The sequence below is a fragment of the Drosophila tropicalis genome, unplaced genomic scaffold, assembly GCF_018151085.1.
Source record: "Drosophila tropicalis isolate 14030-0801.00 unplaced genomic scaffold, ASM1815108v1 contig_158, whole genome shotgun sequence".
NCBI lineage: Eukaryota > Metazoa > Arthropoda > Insecta > Diptera > Drosophilidae > Drosophila > Drosophila tropicalis.
In genome coordinates this window covers 8,573,635-8,587,253 of record NW_027172602.1, presented here as the reverse complement: position 1 = coordinate 8,587,253, position 13,619 = coordinate 8,573,635, and the positions used below count along the sequence as shown (strand labels likewise).

Here is a 13,619-nt window from a genome sequence, read left to right as displayed (position 1 = left end):
GCATCCCAGCCAGCTGGTCATCCAGGTTTGCGTCCCATGCTAGACAATGGGCATGGGAAATAGAAATTGTGCCGTTTCCTATTGTTATTCAAAATTAGCTGGACCAAGAGGCTTCTGGATCCCTCTAATGCATCAGCTGCTGTTGACCGCTTTTGGATATGGGCGCCAAAACCTCCGAGTAAACGAGTCCAACGTGTTGGCCTTCAGCTATGAAGATCTAACCCATCCTGATTCTGGTCCAGACAGATGTCCATCTGCAAGCAGGCTAGAGGAAGAAAAAACGAATGTATGTACGCATTATTCCCGGTTTGCCCTAGCTGAGCCTTTTTCCACATAGTCGTTTTATCCTGCTAAATGCTGGCAGGATCAGGCCGTGGCCAGGCCGGCCAAGGCATTCAATTTGTTGTTCGCCTGACAAAAGTCAATGATCGCACGGCTGTTGAGACTGTTTGAATAATGTTGAAACGTGAAATTTGTAATCAAGGACTAAGGATCAGCGACTGGGACAGAGGACCAATGGTCGATGGCCGAGGACTCTCATAATCCGGCTGACGCAGGATCAGAGCACGAACTGAAACGAACCGTTGTCGATCGGGGGTGGGGCAGAATCAAGAATCGAGTCGAAAGGTTTCGCTCGTTTCGTATGGATGGAAGGAAGAAGAGTTTTCGGCAATTACCAAAACTGACTTAATGCCAGGTAGCAGCAAGGGGAAGATGTAGGGTGGGGGAGACTTCACACACACACACACACACACACACACACATACAAGAAGAGAGTAGTGGACAGCGAATATAAAAAGAGTTTGCACCTGTCCAACAACAACAACAACAACAAGATGAACGATGGCCCAGACGACAGCCGGGCCCAACAACAACAACAACAACAACAACCAAAAAACAAACCCAAAAACTAAATAAATAAATGAAAGAAAAAAAGGGAAAAGTAAACGAAATTAAGGATAAGCAGTGCAAGGATCGAGACGCGAGGACAACGACTGCGGCGCGTGCCACTAAAAATTCCAGCTTAATTTGCAAAAGGTGCACACACACACACACACACACAGAGAGAGAGAGAGACAGATACTCTGCCATGTGGGTGCCTCTCCACTGATCGCTCACTGATCCCGATCCTGCCGATCCTTTTTGCCTAACGTTGCCAAAAACAAAAAACAAAAAAAAGCTTTGCGTGCCGCTGGCTTTTTGTTCTCGTCCGCGACTCATTGTTATGCATTTTAAATATGAATTTTTATGGCCCTCAGACATGCAACACAAAGTCAAAGGATCAAAGGATCAACAGTGTTCAGCTGCAAGCCGTTTCATTTCATTTCATTCCGTTCCGTGGCCAAACTCCTGACCATCCGACAAGGATCCATCGTTGGTGTCCATTTTCTTTAGGTTTTGTTGTCTGTCTGTCTGTTTGTTTGCTTGTTTTTTTTTTTTTGGTTACTTTGCCTAAATGCTTGTTAATTCCTGGCGTTAATGAGCCTGAGCCTCAAAGGAGCAACGTTGCCAGGATCATGACCATCACTGGGTGGCCTGCAGATGGCCGCTGATCGCGAATTCACGATAAAACTCAAGTCAATTTTGTCCTCATGCCAAATTAATACACATTAACACCCCAATAAGGATTCTTCCATACGCTTCAACACTCGCCCGTTATCCTATTAATGCAAAAAAAAATGCAACCAAATTTCTAATTCAACTTTAAAAAAAAGTATCCAAAGTATCACAAATTTCTATAGTTTCATTAGAAGAAGCACAAATATCATTTACAAATCGCATTTGGTAAACATTTGACAACTGACAACATTTCGATCATTATAGATCATGAACAGATTAAAGAAATTATAAATTTCCGACTTGTAACATTCGTTTCGAGAATATCATGTCCTCTTCAGGGCACTAAAAGGTTATCTCATTATTGATTCATCTAAAAAGGATCAAAGCATATACATATATTCTTGATCAGCACGACGAGACCGATGTTCTTCTTCATTTCTTTCGTCTAAGCCTTGGCGCAACGTCTAAGCCATACACAGTAGGCAGTAAGACCAAAAAACTGTGTGTCCTCGAATCATCATCTGATCAGGATCTTAGTAGCTCTTTGGTATGACTATCTGACCTGCATGTATTAACTATAAAGACATCTTTTCAAATGGAGCTCTATTACATTATCTCACATTATCTTCTTGGGCAAGACACTTTATTAGCTTTGCTTACTATGAAATTGACCTCTCTACACAAATGTCGTCCCTTTTCCTTTCCCTTTCCCTGTCTCTGTTGCAGTATGTGGTGCTTATTGAATGGGAAGGGCCAGTCCACTCCTGTTGTCTCATTTATCTCCGCCCCATTTATAATTTTTTTTTTGTCTTTTCTGATATGACCCAATTTCTGATGATCTGACGATCTGTTGAACATTTTCGGTGTCTGCCTTTCAATTGCTCTATCATCATCAATGTGCATATTAATTTTTGGTCGTTTTGTTTTCATTTCGTTTTGTTTTGTAGTTTTGTTTCTCTTTTGTCTGTCGTTTCTTTTTAATTGAGCTGACAACATTATCGAGCCACGCCCATTAGCACTGCTTACCCCTCCCAAAACGGAGTCACACGGGATCACATGGGATCACAGAAGAAGAGGAGAGGAAGAGACTGGCCCCAAAACAACAAAAAAAAATAAAAGCTGGAGGCAGCTGAAGAGGCGCGTGCCAAAAGTGTCCAAGGTAAACTGCAGCTGCTGCCAGTTGCCAGTTGCCAGTTGTTGTCCTGAGTTCCCCCTTGTCCTTGATAAAGCAATACACACACATGAGAAGCTCTCTCACTCACACACTCTTTCTATCTCTCTCTCTCCCTCTCTGGGTCTCTGCGGGTCTGACCTGATTATGCAATCACAGCACATTAAGCGCTGATTAAGACACTTGGGACAGGATCGGGATCGAGAAGAGGGCGAGGGTAGGCAAAGGCAAGGCAAACAATATGCAAAAAAGCGCAGTCAAGGGATCAAATTGCACATCCTTATGCAAGAGCAAGAGCAAGAGAATTGGTTAGGAGGGTGGAGGGTTAGCGAAGGAGACAGAGAAGCTGCATCGTTGCAACGTTAAGTAAAAGGGTATTTGCCACGTGCCACACGCCGTTCGCCTTATTGCACTTTGGCGAAATGCAATCCTTTGTTGAAGCTGCTCCTTGCACATCCTCACTGTAGTCCCACCCTGTTCCCTCCTTTTGTTGCCTTTGTTTTGGGTCTGAAGTTGTCTTTCTTTCTGTTCATTTTTTGGTTTTTCTTTCGCTCTTTTCATATGATAATTATGAGAGGCAGAAAGAAACGGGGGCCAAGGATCAAATTGCAATTGCAGAATGGTTATAAGTAGTAGGTGGACAAGCTGATGACGAAGAGCAGAAGAAGTAGAAGCAGGAGAAGGAGCAGGAGGGGAAACAGCATCGCTGTTAACCGTTAACCGTGGCAAGTTGGCACAACAAAATGAACGGTGCTGCAGGTGCACCTGACTCTTTTTTCGACGATCGCAACTGATAGCGAACCGACGACCCCTGATCCAATATGATAGGGGAAAAGGGTTAGCAACGTTAGCAACTTTCGCAGGACATTGCATTGCATGCAACACGCGGCACGCAGCACGCAGCACTTGACACACGACAAACGGGGACACGGCACATGCGGCACACTTTCTTTTCACCTTTCTCAATTTGCCAATTTCCAGCAAGCGAAAGCGACTACAACGCGAAGGACTTCTAACAGAGGCCGCGTGTCCTGTCGCAAGAGAAAGAGAGATTGCCATCATCCAATCAGCCCGCCAGCAGAACTTATTAAAAACTCATTGAGGTCAAGCAGAAAGAAAGGGTACCCCCGACACCCCCCGCCGACTCCGATCTCTTTCCGGACCCCTTATTCGCCTATGCCACATGCGTCAACTCGCCTCTTAACCAAATTCTTTGCCAAAGATCAGTTCAGTTCGTAAATTGACTGAAAACAAGTACAGACAGTCGTCAAAACATAAAAAGTGATTCGATATTTCTATTTGACAAATATGCAGTTGTAATTCTCAACTAGTTTTAACGTTCTAATCTATATAGAATCGTTAGGTATTGTGCTCTTAAGAGAGGTTTGAACGATCTTGAAATAGCTTTTCAGACAATTTGTTCAGCTTGTTCCATCTATGGTCTATTCAATCTGAGTTCAACTGTACTTTTCATGTTTTATAGCATAACTCAAGGGGTTCGATCTGCTGGCAAATGCAGATTTAACTCAGCCATTAGCTGAAATTGAACTAACCTGCCCCAGAGACAAAAACCTTTGCCTCACACTTTCCATAGTCACATTAGAACATGACATCAGACATCGTTCAGTTGAACGAGAACAGTGTAAAAAGGAAATCAAGTTCAAATGGGGCAAACATTTTTTTACGCACTTCCTGTAGACGCAGACCCAGACCCCGACCCAGACCCAGACCGAGACTCAGACTCAGTCACGGGACATGCCGGGCACAAGGGTTGCAATCTAATGAAATAATAATAATAAATATAATATAAAATAAAATAACAAAAAAAAAAATATAAGAAGCAGCTTGACAACAATGCGAATGTCGACAAACGGGGCGTTCTGAGCCCGTTTATCATCTGCAGCCGCTTTGATCCTGCCACATTGAGAATGCCAACGAATGTGTAAGACAGAGAGAGAGAGAGAGAGAGCGAGAGCACGTAACGGGACACTTACGGTGGTTGGTGGTGGTGGTGGTTGGCTTTTGAGTTTAAACACAGGGTAATGTCTGGGCATCTGTAATCGCTGTGCGCCTGTCATGGCCATCCCAAATCCAAATCGAATCCAACTACGCACTAGGCAGACACGTATCCCAGATCCAGTTCTAGGTCCAACATTAGAAGCGAAGAAGGGGTGGGTGGTAGTGTGGTCCTGTGGTGCTGGTGCTAGCCGTGCTGGTGGTGGCTTTCGTTTCCCATTTCAAATGCAATGCCAAGGGGTGGACCCAGGCGGACGAGTCACAAAAATTCCAGGCATACGCAATGCCTGGCTCAGAACGCATCCCATTCAAGTGTCCCGGGGTTGAAATCAGCCAACAATAACCAAAAATTTACAAACGGGACGACGCACATTTCTACTATTTCTCAGAGAGTGAGAATGAGCCAGCGCGAGATAGAGAGAGAGAATTGGTGGTAGGATTGTGTGTGCGTGTGGGCTAGATTGGGTTGGCTTGCTCTTGGGCTTGCCATCGCTTTGGCTCTATGTGCCAGGCTTAGGTTGGCAACAGAGCAAACTAAAAGAACAGAAAACCCGCCCGGCATTCGGCAGGGTGCGCTTAACAGATTTATCCTTTTCCACTTTCCTTGAGAAAGAACTAGAAAATTAAACGACAATCACTTTTTCTTGAGAAATTTTAGAGTTAATTGGCAAGTCTTTGTCATCCGTGTGCCCCTTATTTGAAATGTTCCCCCTAAACTATGCAATTCTATTGTTAATTTAAAGAACTTTTGGATTTTTAGCCCAAAATTATGATCCTCCTTGCAAAACATTCAAAATTTCTTTCAAATTGTATACTTTATGGGTCAATATGGGACCAAAGGACATGATCAACAAGATAGGCAGGAATAAATGTAAATAAATTATGCTTCTATATTAGTAATAGTTTAGTTCAAATACTTAATTATAATCGAATACCCTTGTATTATAATTTTAGATGCCTTTGAGATGTTTGTAGAGCAGAAAAGAAGACCTCTTCGCTTCCATATACTACATATATATTCTTGATCAAAGATTTTTCTTTGCCTTTACCAGTTTGCTTTATAAGTTCCCCAAGAAACATGAGGTCCTTGATCATTTTCTAGCCTCTGCTGCCATGGCCATGTTAGGATATGTTTTTGGTATTTTAGGCTAAGTTTTCTTTAGATACTTTATGAAAAGTTATACATTTTCCATAGACTGATCCAGGGCGAAGACACGGGAGTGTCCAGATCCTTCGAAAATTTCAATATTTCCCATAAATTTTGATACTTCTCGAAAATTCCTAAATTTCCCAAGTTAAAAGTCATAATTTGGACACTTGTCAATGACATTTTCAATTTAAGTTTCATGGGTAACTTTTTTGGAAATTGTCTCAAAATTCGTTAGTCTTGAAGGAAAAACAATTTGACAGGACATTTTTAACATTGATTGAGGGCAAACTTGGATTGATCCTTGGGCATAAATGGTTAAGAAAATCTTAATTATTAATTATCCATTTAAGCAAAGTTAAAAGAGGAAACGCAAAAATGGGAAATGAGTTTCTGGCAATTAATTGTCATATCAATGAATATTTTCCTATTGATTTTCTCAACCGTTTTCCGGTGTTGGGAGGGGGGGGGTGTGCGCCTACAAATAACTGTATTAAATGAAATATGTACTTCAAAATGAAATAAATTTGCATACACACACACGAACACACACACATACATAAGTATTCATGTCATGGAAGGTGACTGGAACATTTGATTTTCATTTTGGTTTACACCAAATCACCAAAAAAAAAAAAGGAAAAGAAATCTCATTGCCACTTGCCCTTGAGACTCTTTCTATTTCCTTTTTGTTTTTTTGTTCTTGTTGTTGCATGCAACAGCAACAAGAACAACAACAAGGAGAAGAAAATTCAACCGAAAATGAATGCCAAAAATGAGTCCAAGTCCAAGTAAAGGAAAAACGGCAGCAGCTGTGTGACAATGAATTTCCCGACTTTTCTTCTCTCTCTCTCTCACTCTCTCTCTCTCAGTCGGTTGGCAAGACAGGGTAACGGAGGAAAATAGTGAAAAAGAGAAGGGGGGGGAGAGAGAGCACGAGAATGCCGGAGTGAGGCAACCCTGCCTCAGACGATGTTAACGTCAACGTCGACTGCGAAGCCAACGGCGACGGCGACGCCAGCACTTACATCAACGTTGCCCTCTCTTCCATTTTCCCCGCTCTCTTATACATGTTTTCTAATAATTTTCCGTTTGAGTTTTCCTTCGTTGGTGTCCCTTTTAGTTTGGTAATGAAAATTCTCTCTCTCTCTCTCTGTCTCATTCTCTCTTTCATCGACCATCATGAAAATTCACTGATCGACTAAAGGGAATTACCCATTACTTCTGTTTAGAATACTTTTTTATGCCATTTTGCTTGCAACATTTTCCAGACCTGCCTAAGAGAAAAGAAAATTCTCTCTGTCTCACAAACACACACACACACACACACATTAAGACAATTGAGTACACAAACAATTCGTTATCACTGTTAAGCAGAGAGCCTTAGCCTAAGCCGGCTTGGGACGGACGTATGGATTAAACTATTGCCGGATAGACGCCGTCGTATACACACACACACACACACCAACACACAGAGAAAGAGAAAATGTGTGTGAGATATAGAGAGAGAGGGACACATACATATGTACATATATATGTGTAGGTACACAGAGTCAGCCATTTTGGAGAAATAACTTTCACTGTTTTTCTGTTTCTGGGTGGGAAAATGCCACGTTTCTGCCGCCGTTTGCTGCCTCTGCCGCTGTCACTGCCACTGCCTCTGCTGCCGCTGTCACTGCTGCTGTGAGTTTTCCTTACCAAATTTTCATTGAGACAACAGTTTACTCGTCGCTGTGCGTACGTACATACGTTCGTTTGTTCGTTCGATCCACAATTCTCAGTCACAGTCTCTCAACTCTGGACCGACTCCGACTCCGATTTCGATTACGATTCCACCGTTAGTCACCTTACGCCACCATCGCCATAGCCTCCGCCGCCGCCTCCGTCGTCATTGTTGTCGTCGTCGTCGTCGCCGCCGCCGCCATCATCATCATCAATGTTGATTTTTTTGTTGTTCAATCTTCAGTGTGGAAAACAGTGAAAAAGTGTACAAAAAAATAAAGGCAAAAATTTAAGAAAATTAAAAAAAATAGTGTGAAACAAGGAGAAAAGAAACATACACACGTACCCAACACTATTATCAACAGCAGCAGCAACAACAACAACAACACGGCCCTGTATAGCCCCGATTCAAATTAAAAGTAAAAATCTAAACAAAATTTCCTTACAAACACACACACACACACACACACACATGTAATTGTAAGCCCATGAGGTTTTCCCCCAATTACTTCTTTGTGTTGTTGTGTTTTTTTTATTTTCTCGGTGTTTTTCTCATTATTTTTGGACGCACTCGCTCTCGCTCGCACTTACGCACTCACGCATAATCCGAGTGTTTGCCTACGCAAAAATCAATAAACCAACAACAGCAACAACATTAATAAAGACAACAACAACAACAGTGAACAGCATACAAATTTTCCCCCAAAAAAAAGGAAAAACGAAATGAAGAAATATTCAAACCTCCCCCTCAGGCGTCTTGTTCTCTCTTACTTCTCTCTCTCTCTCTCTCTCTCTCTCTCTCGCCCGTCTGTCTCTTCTCTCACCGACTTTTGCTTCAAATGAAAATCAATCAAATTAAGACCCCCAGACCAAAGCCATTGCCGCTTGCGCACACATTTTCCAACACTGGCAACAAACTAACAAACTCACCTTGCACGGCGGCCACCATTTGCAAAAACTGTCAACGTACGTCAAACAACAACAAAAACTACGAAAAGAAAACAATCAAAAAAGTAACAAAAAAAAAAACTAGGAAAAATCAAAATTCTACTGGGCCAGGTGTTATCGTATCCCCCCTAACCCGAACTCCCCAACTGAAAACCCAACACCCCACACTCTTCTAAAACCAAAAAAAAATTTCATTTTCATTTTCATACTATTCAGTTTCAATTTTTCTCGCTCAACAAAAAAAAAAAATTATCCCAAAAAAAAAAAAAAAATTATCCCAAAAAAAAAAAAAAAGGAAAACAACAACAAAAGAAGACTGATATATAGGAAACAAAATCCAAAGCAAATCAGAAAATATAGTACATAAACGATTCCGTCTCTCATATTCATAATTCACACTCTCACACACACATACATCTCTTTTCGGCTCTCAATTAAAATTGTTACATTCAATATACATAGTACATACATACATAAATATTATTTATATATGTAAAGATATGTATATAACAACTAAATATATATAGAGAAGGATATATCCTGTATACATAGGTAACCATTAATCATTTCGATCAATTTTCTGAGCCAAAATATTCAAGCTCAATCAATGTATAAACCGCCAAACGACCCCTGCAACAGGAAGAAGAACCGTTAGCTGGATTGATCAAGACAAAAAGAAGAAAAGAGTTGCCACGCAACGAAACGAAACGCAACGCAAGGATAATTCATCAAGAGAGCGAGAGAGAAAGAAAAGCGAAAGAAAGAGCGAGCGAATGAGCAGAGCAGTGCATTGTGGTCCAAATGTGAAATAAAGCCGAACAATTAATTTCTAACCACAATCCAATCTCCAAAAAGTTCCTCTAAATCAATTTAATCAATCAATCGATCGACCTTAACCTAAAATTTATTTAAAATTAAAACAGATCAGAAGAACAGAACAGCAGCGCGCCAAATCGCTCAAAACTAATCCATAGCCAGGACAATATACAAGGAAAAATCACAGCAAACCAATAAGCAACAACAACAACAACAACAGAGTATAGCCGACTTTCATTAGCCAACAAATTCAGTCTAGACGTCAACGACTTTCTGCAACATCAAATCACGTCAATAGCCAAAAGATTATTGTAAGTAATAGAACATATTATATATATATATAAATAATACAACAATTTATTTGATCCACTTGGTCGCTTAAATCCTCGGGGAATCCCGCCCTCAAACTGGGATACTTTCTTAGAAATTTATCAAATTTTGATATATAAAACTAACGATTTTTTCGCTCCCATGGATCGGCCCCTTGATTATACTCCTTAAGATAGATACATGGAGAGGAGAACCTAAATGTCGGTGCTTGGTGTTCCCCCCCCTTTAAGAGAGCCTCTGGCTATTAGCAATTGCAAAAGTCAATGATTTGTTTGAAAATAACTTTAGTTTATTATTAAATTTAGCCACTTTAGTTGACAATCGGCTGCAACATTGTAGAAGGAAGATATTCCACTCTTTCTCCTTGTTACTCCCACTTTGACTCGTAGAGTCCACAAAAGGAGAATCTATTTTAAATGTCGCAGCATGAATGAAATCTCTCCTCCCTCTCTGTCTCTCTCTTTAAAGAGAAGTGCATAACCAAATCAATTACAAAAGTTCAACAGCCGCCAAAAGTGAAAGAGACATAGAAAGAGAATGTTGAGAGGCGCTGGCGGAAGCCTTTTTGGGATATATCCACAATTAGATACCAAGAGACAGAAACATTCCACAGACGGTATGGTCGTCATCCCCCTCTCCCCTCCCCATTCCCCTTCCCTGCTCATCCCTAATCAAAAGAGACACACGGAAGTGAAATAATTAAAGTGCACTTTCTTTTGGGGGAGGATCGCTAAAAATATCATTTCCATTGATTGGGCAACTGTACTTCAATTGACAACAACAACAACAACAACAAACGGGGAGAAAAGAAAAGCAAAACAAAACAAAAACAAAGTTTGCTGTCCTTGAGCTCCCTTTTTGCGTTCTATTTGCCTCTCACTCTAATACACGTCTTATGTGCTATTCTGCCCTGTTTCCTTGTTGTCAAGTCACTGATGCTCCTTGTGTCCTATACTGTCTGTCCTCTCGGTGTGGCTCATTGCCTAGTTTCTTCTTATGGATTATATAACTGAGAGAAGGACATCTTCATATATGTGTGTGTGTGTGTGTGTGTGTGTGTGTGTGTGTGTGTGTGTGTGTGAGCGTAGCTGCTTATTGAATTACTTGTATTTGTCCTTGCACAGACAAGATGTGCCTGTTTTTCTTTTTTATTCTTGTGTTCAATTGTTTAATGTCCTGCGGATAATGTTGAAACCACAAATGGGTAGAAAGAGAACTAGCGTGAGAGAACATCTTCTTCTTTCTATTATAATAACTCATATATACACACACATACACAAAAATCTTTGGCTTTTATCTTTTGGAAAAACTTTTAAAGTAATTTCGCCCATTTTCGAACCTTTAACTATCAATTGGGCCGTTAGTAAGGACTGTAGCCTTAACAATGTTGAAACTAGTTGAGAATTACAACTATAAGAAGCGAAACATTCCCCCATTGTGCTTACAACTTCAAATTTTGTTGAGATAATGGTATAGAAGATATCAACTATTACTCTCACTTTCTCTACTTGACTTCACACATCCTTCACATCCTATTCACTGAGATTAGCCATTTGCTTTGCTCTTTTAATGGTGATTTGTAGTTAAACTCGAGTATTTTTCTACATTAAACTCAAGTGTATCAAGTGTAATAGAATTTTTACACACAACGAGTGAGAGCAGGATGAGAGAGAGTCAGGTGATGATTGGTGCTTCTCTAGTTAATCTGACGCTCTCTGCTGCTGCTGCTGCTACTGGTGCACTTTGTAGCCGCATTTTGGTGCACCATTTGCAACTTGGATAGCGTAAGCCCCCGTCTGCTCCACCTGCCGCAATGCTCTTGGGTCACACGCAGCTTTTCAATGCTCGTATATACATAGATACGATGTCTGTCATTCGCAGGCCTAGGGCTAGTGCCGACTCTTTCGCACATACATACAAACATGGATAGGCCGCATATTGCATGTACGACTCTCGTCCTTTGGATGCCCCTTTTTTTGGGCTGGGGGGTTGCTGTTGCGGCTTTAGCTGGTTGCATTTGATGCGCGCGCGCCATTTTGTGTATTGCAAGGCATCTAACCACCCACCCGAAACCACCCGCCCAGGCAACAACAAACCACCCAACATCAAGCCATCTAGCAACTGCAACAGGCTGCCGTCGTCATCGTCATTTTGCCATAAACACGCCTCCGTTGCCACCTCCAATGTGACCCGTCGTCATCCTCCTCGGTCCTCCCGCCCGCAACATTTGATAGAGAAAAGTTCACATTGCCTGTGAACCACCACACACGAAACCTTTTTTGCTGTGCTGCCTTTTTACTGCTGTTGCCGTTGCCGTTGCCGTTGCAACCGCATGCCAATGACCAATGACCAGGCCAACCCCTGTGCTGACTAACCCTTAACCCTAGGGCAGGGCAGGGCAGCAAAGGATGATGCACTTTTTGTGTGTGAATGGCTGGGCAAGTAGTTGAAACTGAATTATTGGCAAATAAAAACGCATGAAAAGCTTTTCAGGCTTTAATTGGCTTCATTCGCGTTCCTTTGGTGTGAGTGTGTGTGTGTGTGTGTGTGTATGTCAACCCTTTCCCTTGCCCTCTCTGCTCCCCCCACTAACCCGTTGTATTATTGTATGTTGTATATATTCCTGATGCCTATTAAACGTCAATTAATGTCACCTTCAACAACTGCAATTGCAGTAACCCCTTGGCCCTTCTTCCTTCTCTCTCTCTCTCTCGCTCGCTCTCTCTGTCTCCTTCCCACTCTTGTGGCTGCTTTGATTTTGTTTTGATTGCGACGCGTGCGTTGTTGCGGTGCAAAAAACAGAAAGGAAAAAGAAAAACAACCACCTGGTTGTGTATGTGAGGCACGTATCAAGCAGCGTGCAGCATGATGCATTGTTGCAGGCAACACTCAAAGAGAACAATAAAGAACATTCAAGTGCAACGCAATGTATGTATGTACATACAATGCAACAAGTGGCAAGTGCACATTATGAGCTTTTATGAGTGCTAGGACCTTACGCAATGCTACAAACAGGATGAGAAAAGCATTTTAAATTCACCATGAAAACGAAATGAATCGTTGGCTGTTTTAGTGTGTTTAGTTTAGTTAGTCGCCTTATTAGTTGAACTTCCCATTGAAAAAACAAAGTGAATTGGTGGAGATCATCAAATGAGTGGAAATTCCCATGGAATCCACAGACTTATAGTGTCCTTTTGTTTGGAAATTGAAATGTGTCTAGAGTAACATTTATTTGGCTCAATTTAAATCTACTCTTTGGAGCATCATTTGTTATCGATCTTAACGATCCATAGAAATCGATAACAAGCAGCATGTCTCTCTCTCTCTCTCTCTCCCTCTATCTTTTATTTCAAAACACTTTCTCTTACAGCCAAGGATTCTTCTCATTTCTGATTTCGTTTTATATTTTGCGCTTTTTTTTTTTTTTTTTTTGTTTCTTTTGCTAAACAACCAAAAAAGAATGCTCTGAATGTTGTGTCTGTGTGTGTGTGTGTGTTAGCAGTTCACTTCCTTTCGCTGCTTCCTTCTTCCTTTAAAGCTTAAGCGCCGCCGTCGTCACCATCTCTCCATCTACCAAAAAAAAGGGAAAAAAAAAATTGTTTTGTGTGTATGTTTTTGTTGTTTTCTTCCTTTTTTTTCTCGACATTTCTTATTTGTTTTTTGTTGTTTTTGTATATTTTTTTGGCAACGTCGACAGCGAAGCAACGCCGCAGACCGCCGCAACATTATCCTGGCATCTGTCTCTCACACTCGCACACATTCATATGTACATACATGTACATACATATGTATGTATGTATGTACTTCTGCTCTGGCTTTAGGCTTCCTTTTCATAGAGGGGAGAGTCTAGTGAAAGAAGTGCGAGAGAGAGAGAGAGAGAGATTGAGAGAGGGGGGACAATACAACAAG

The 13,619-nt window shown here is 41.4% G+C and overlaps 1 protein-coding gene across 2 annotated transcripts in view; it reads left to right on the top strand.

Annotated features, from left to right (window-relative positions):
* Nucleotides 1-9,205: 9,205 nt before the first annotated feature.
* Imp (IGF-II mRNA-binding protein) overlaps nt 9,206-13,619 on the top strand; it is a 31,435-nt gene continuing 27,021 nt past the window's right edge. The window contains exons 1-2 of one of the 2 annotated variants that reach the window (XM_068303595.1): nt 9,206-9,418; nt 9,488-9,691. The gene's annotated coding sequence lies outside the window, so the exon portion shown is untranslated. Of the gene's footprint in view, nt 9,692-13,619 lie in introns of both variants that reach the window. The other variant, XM_068303598.1, reaches the window with a different exon arrangement.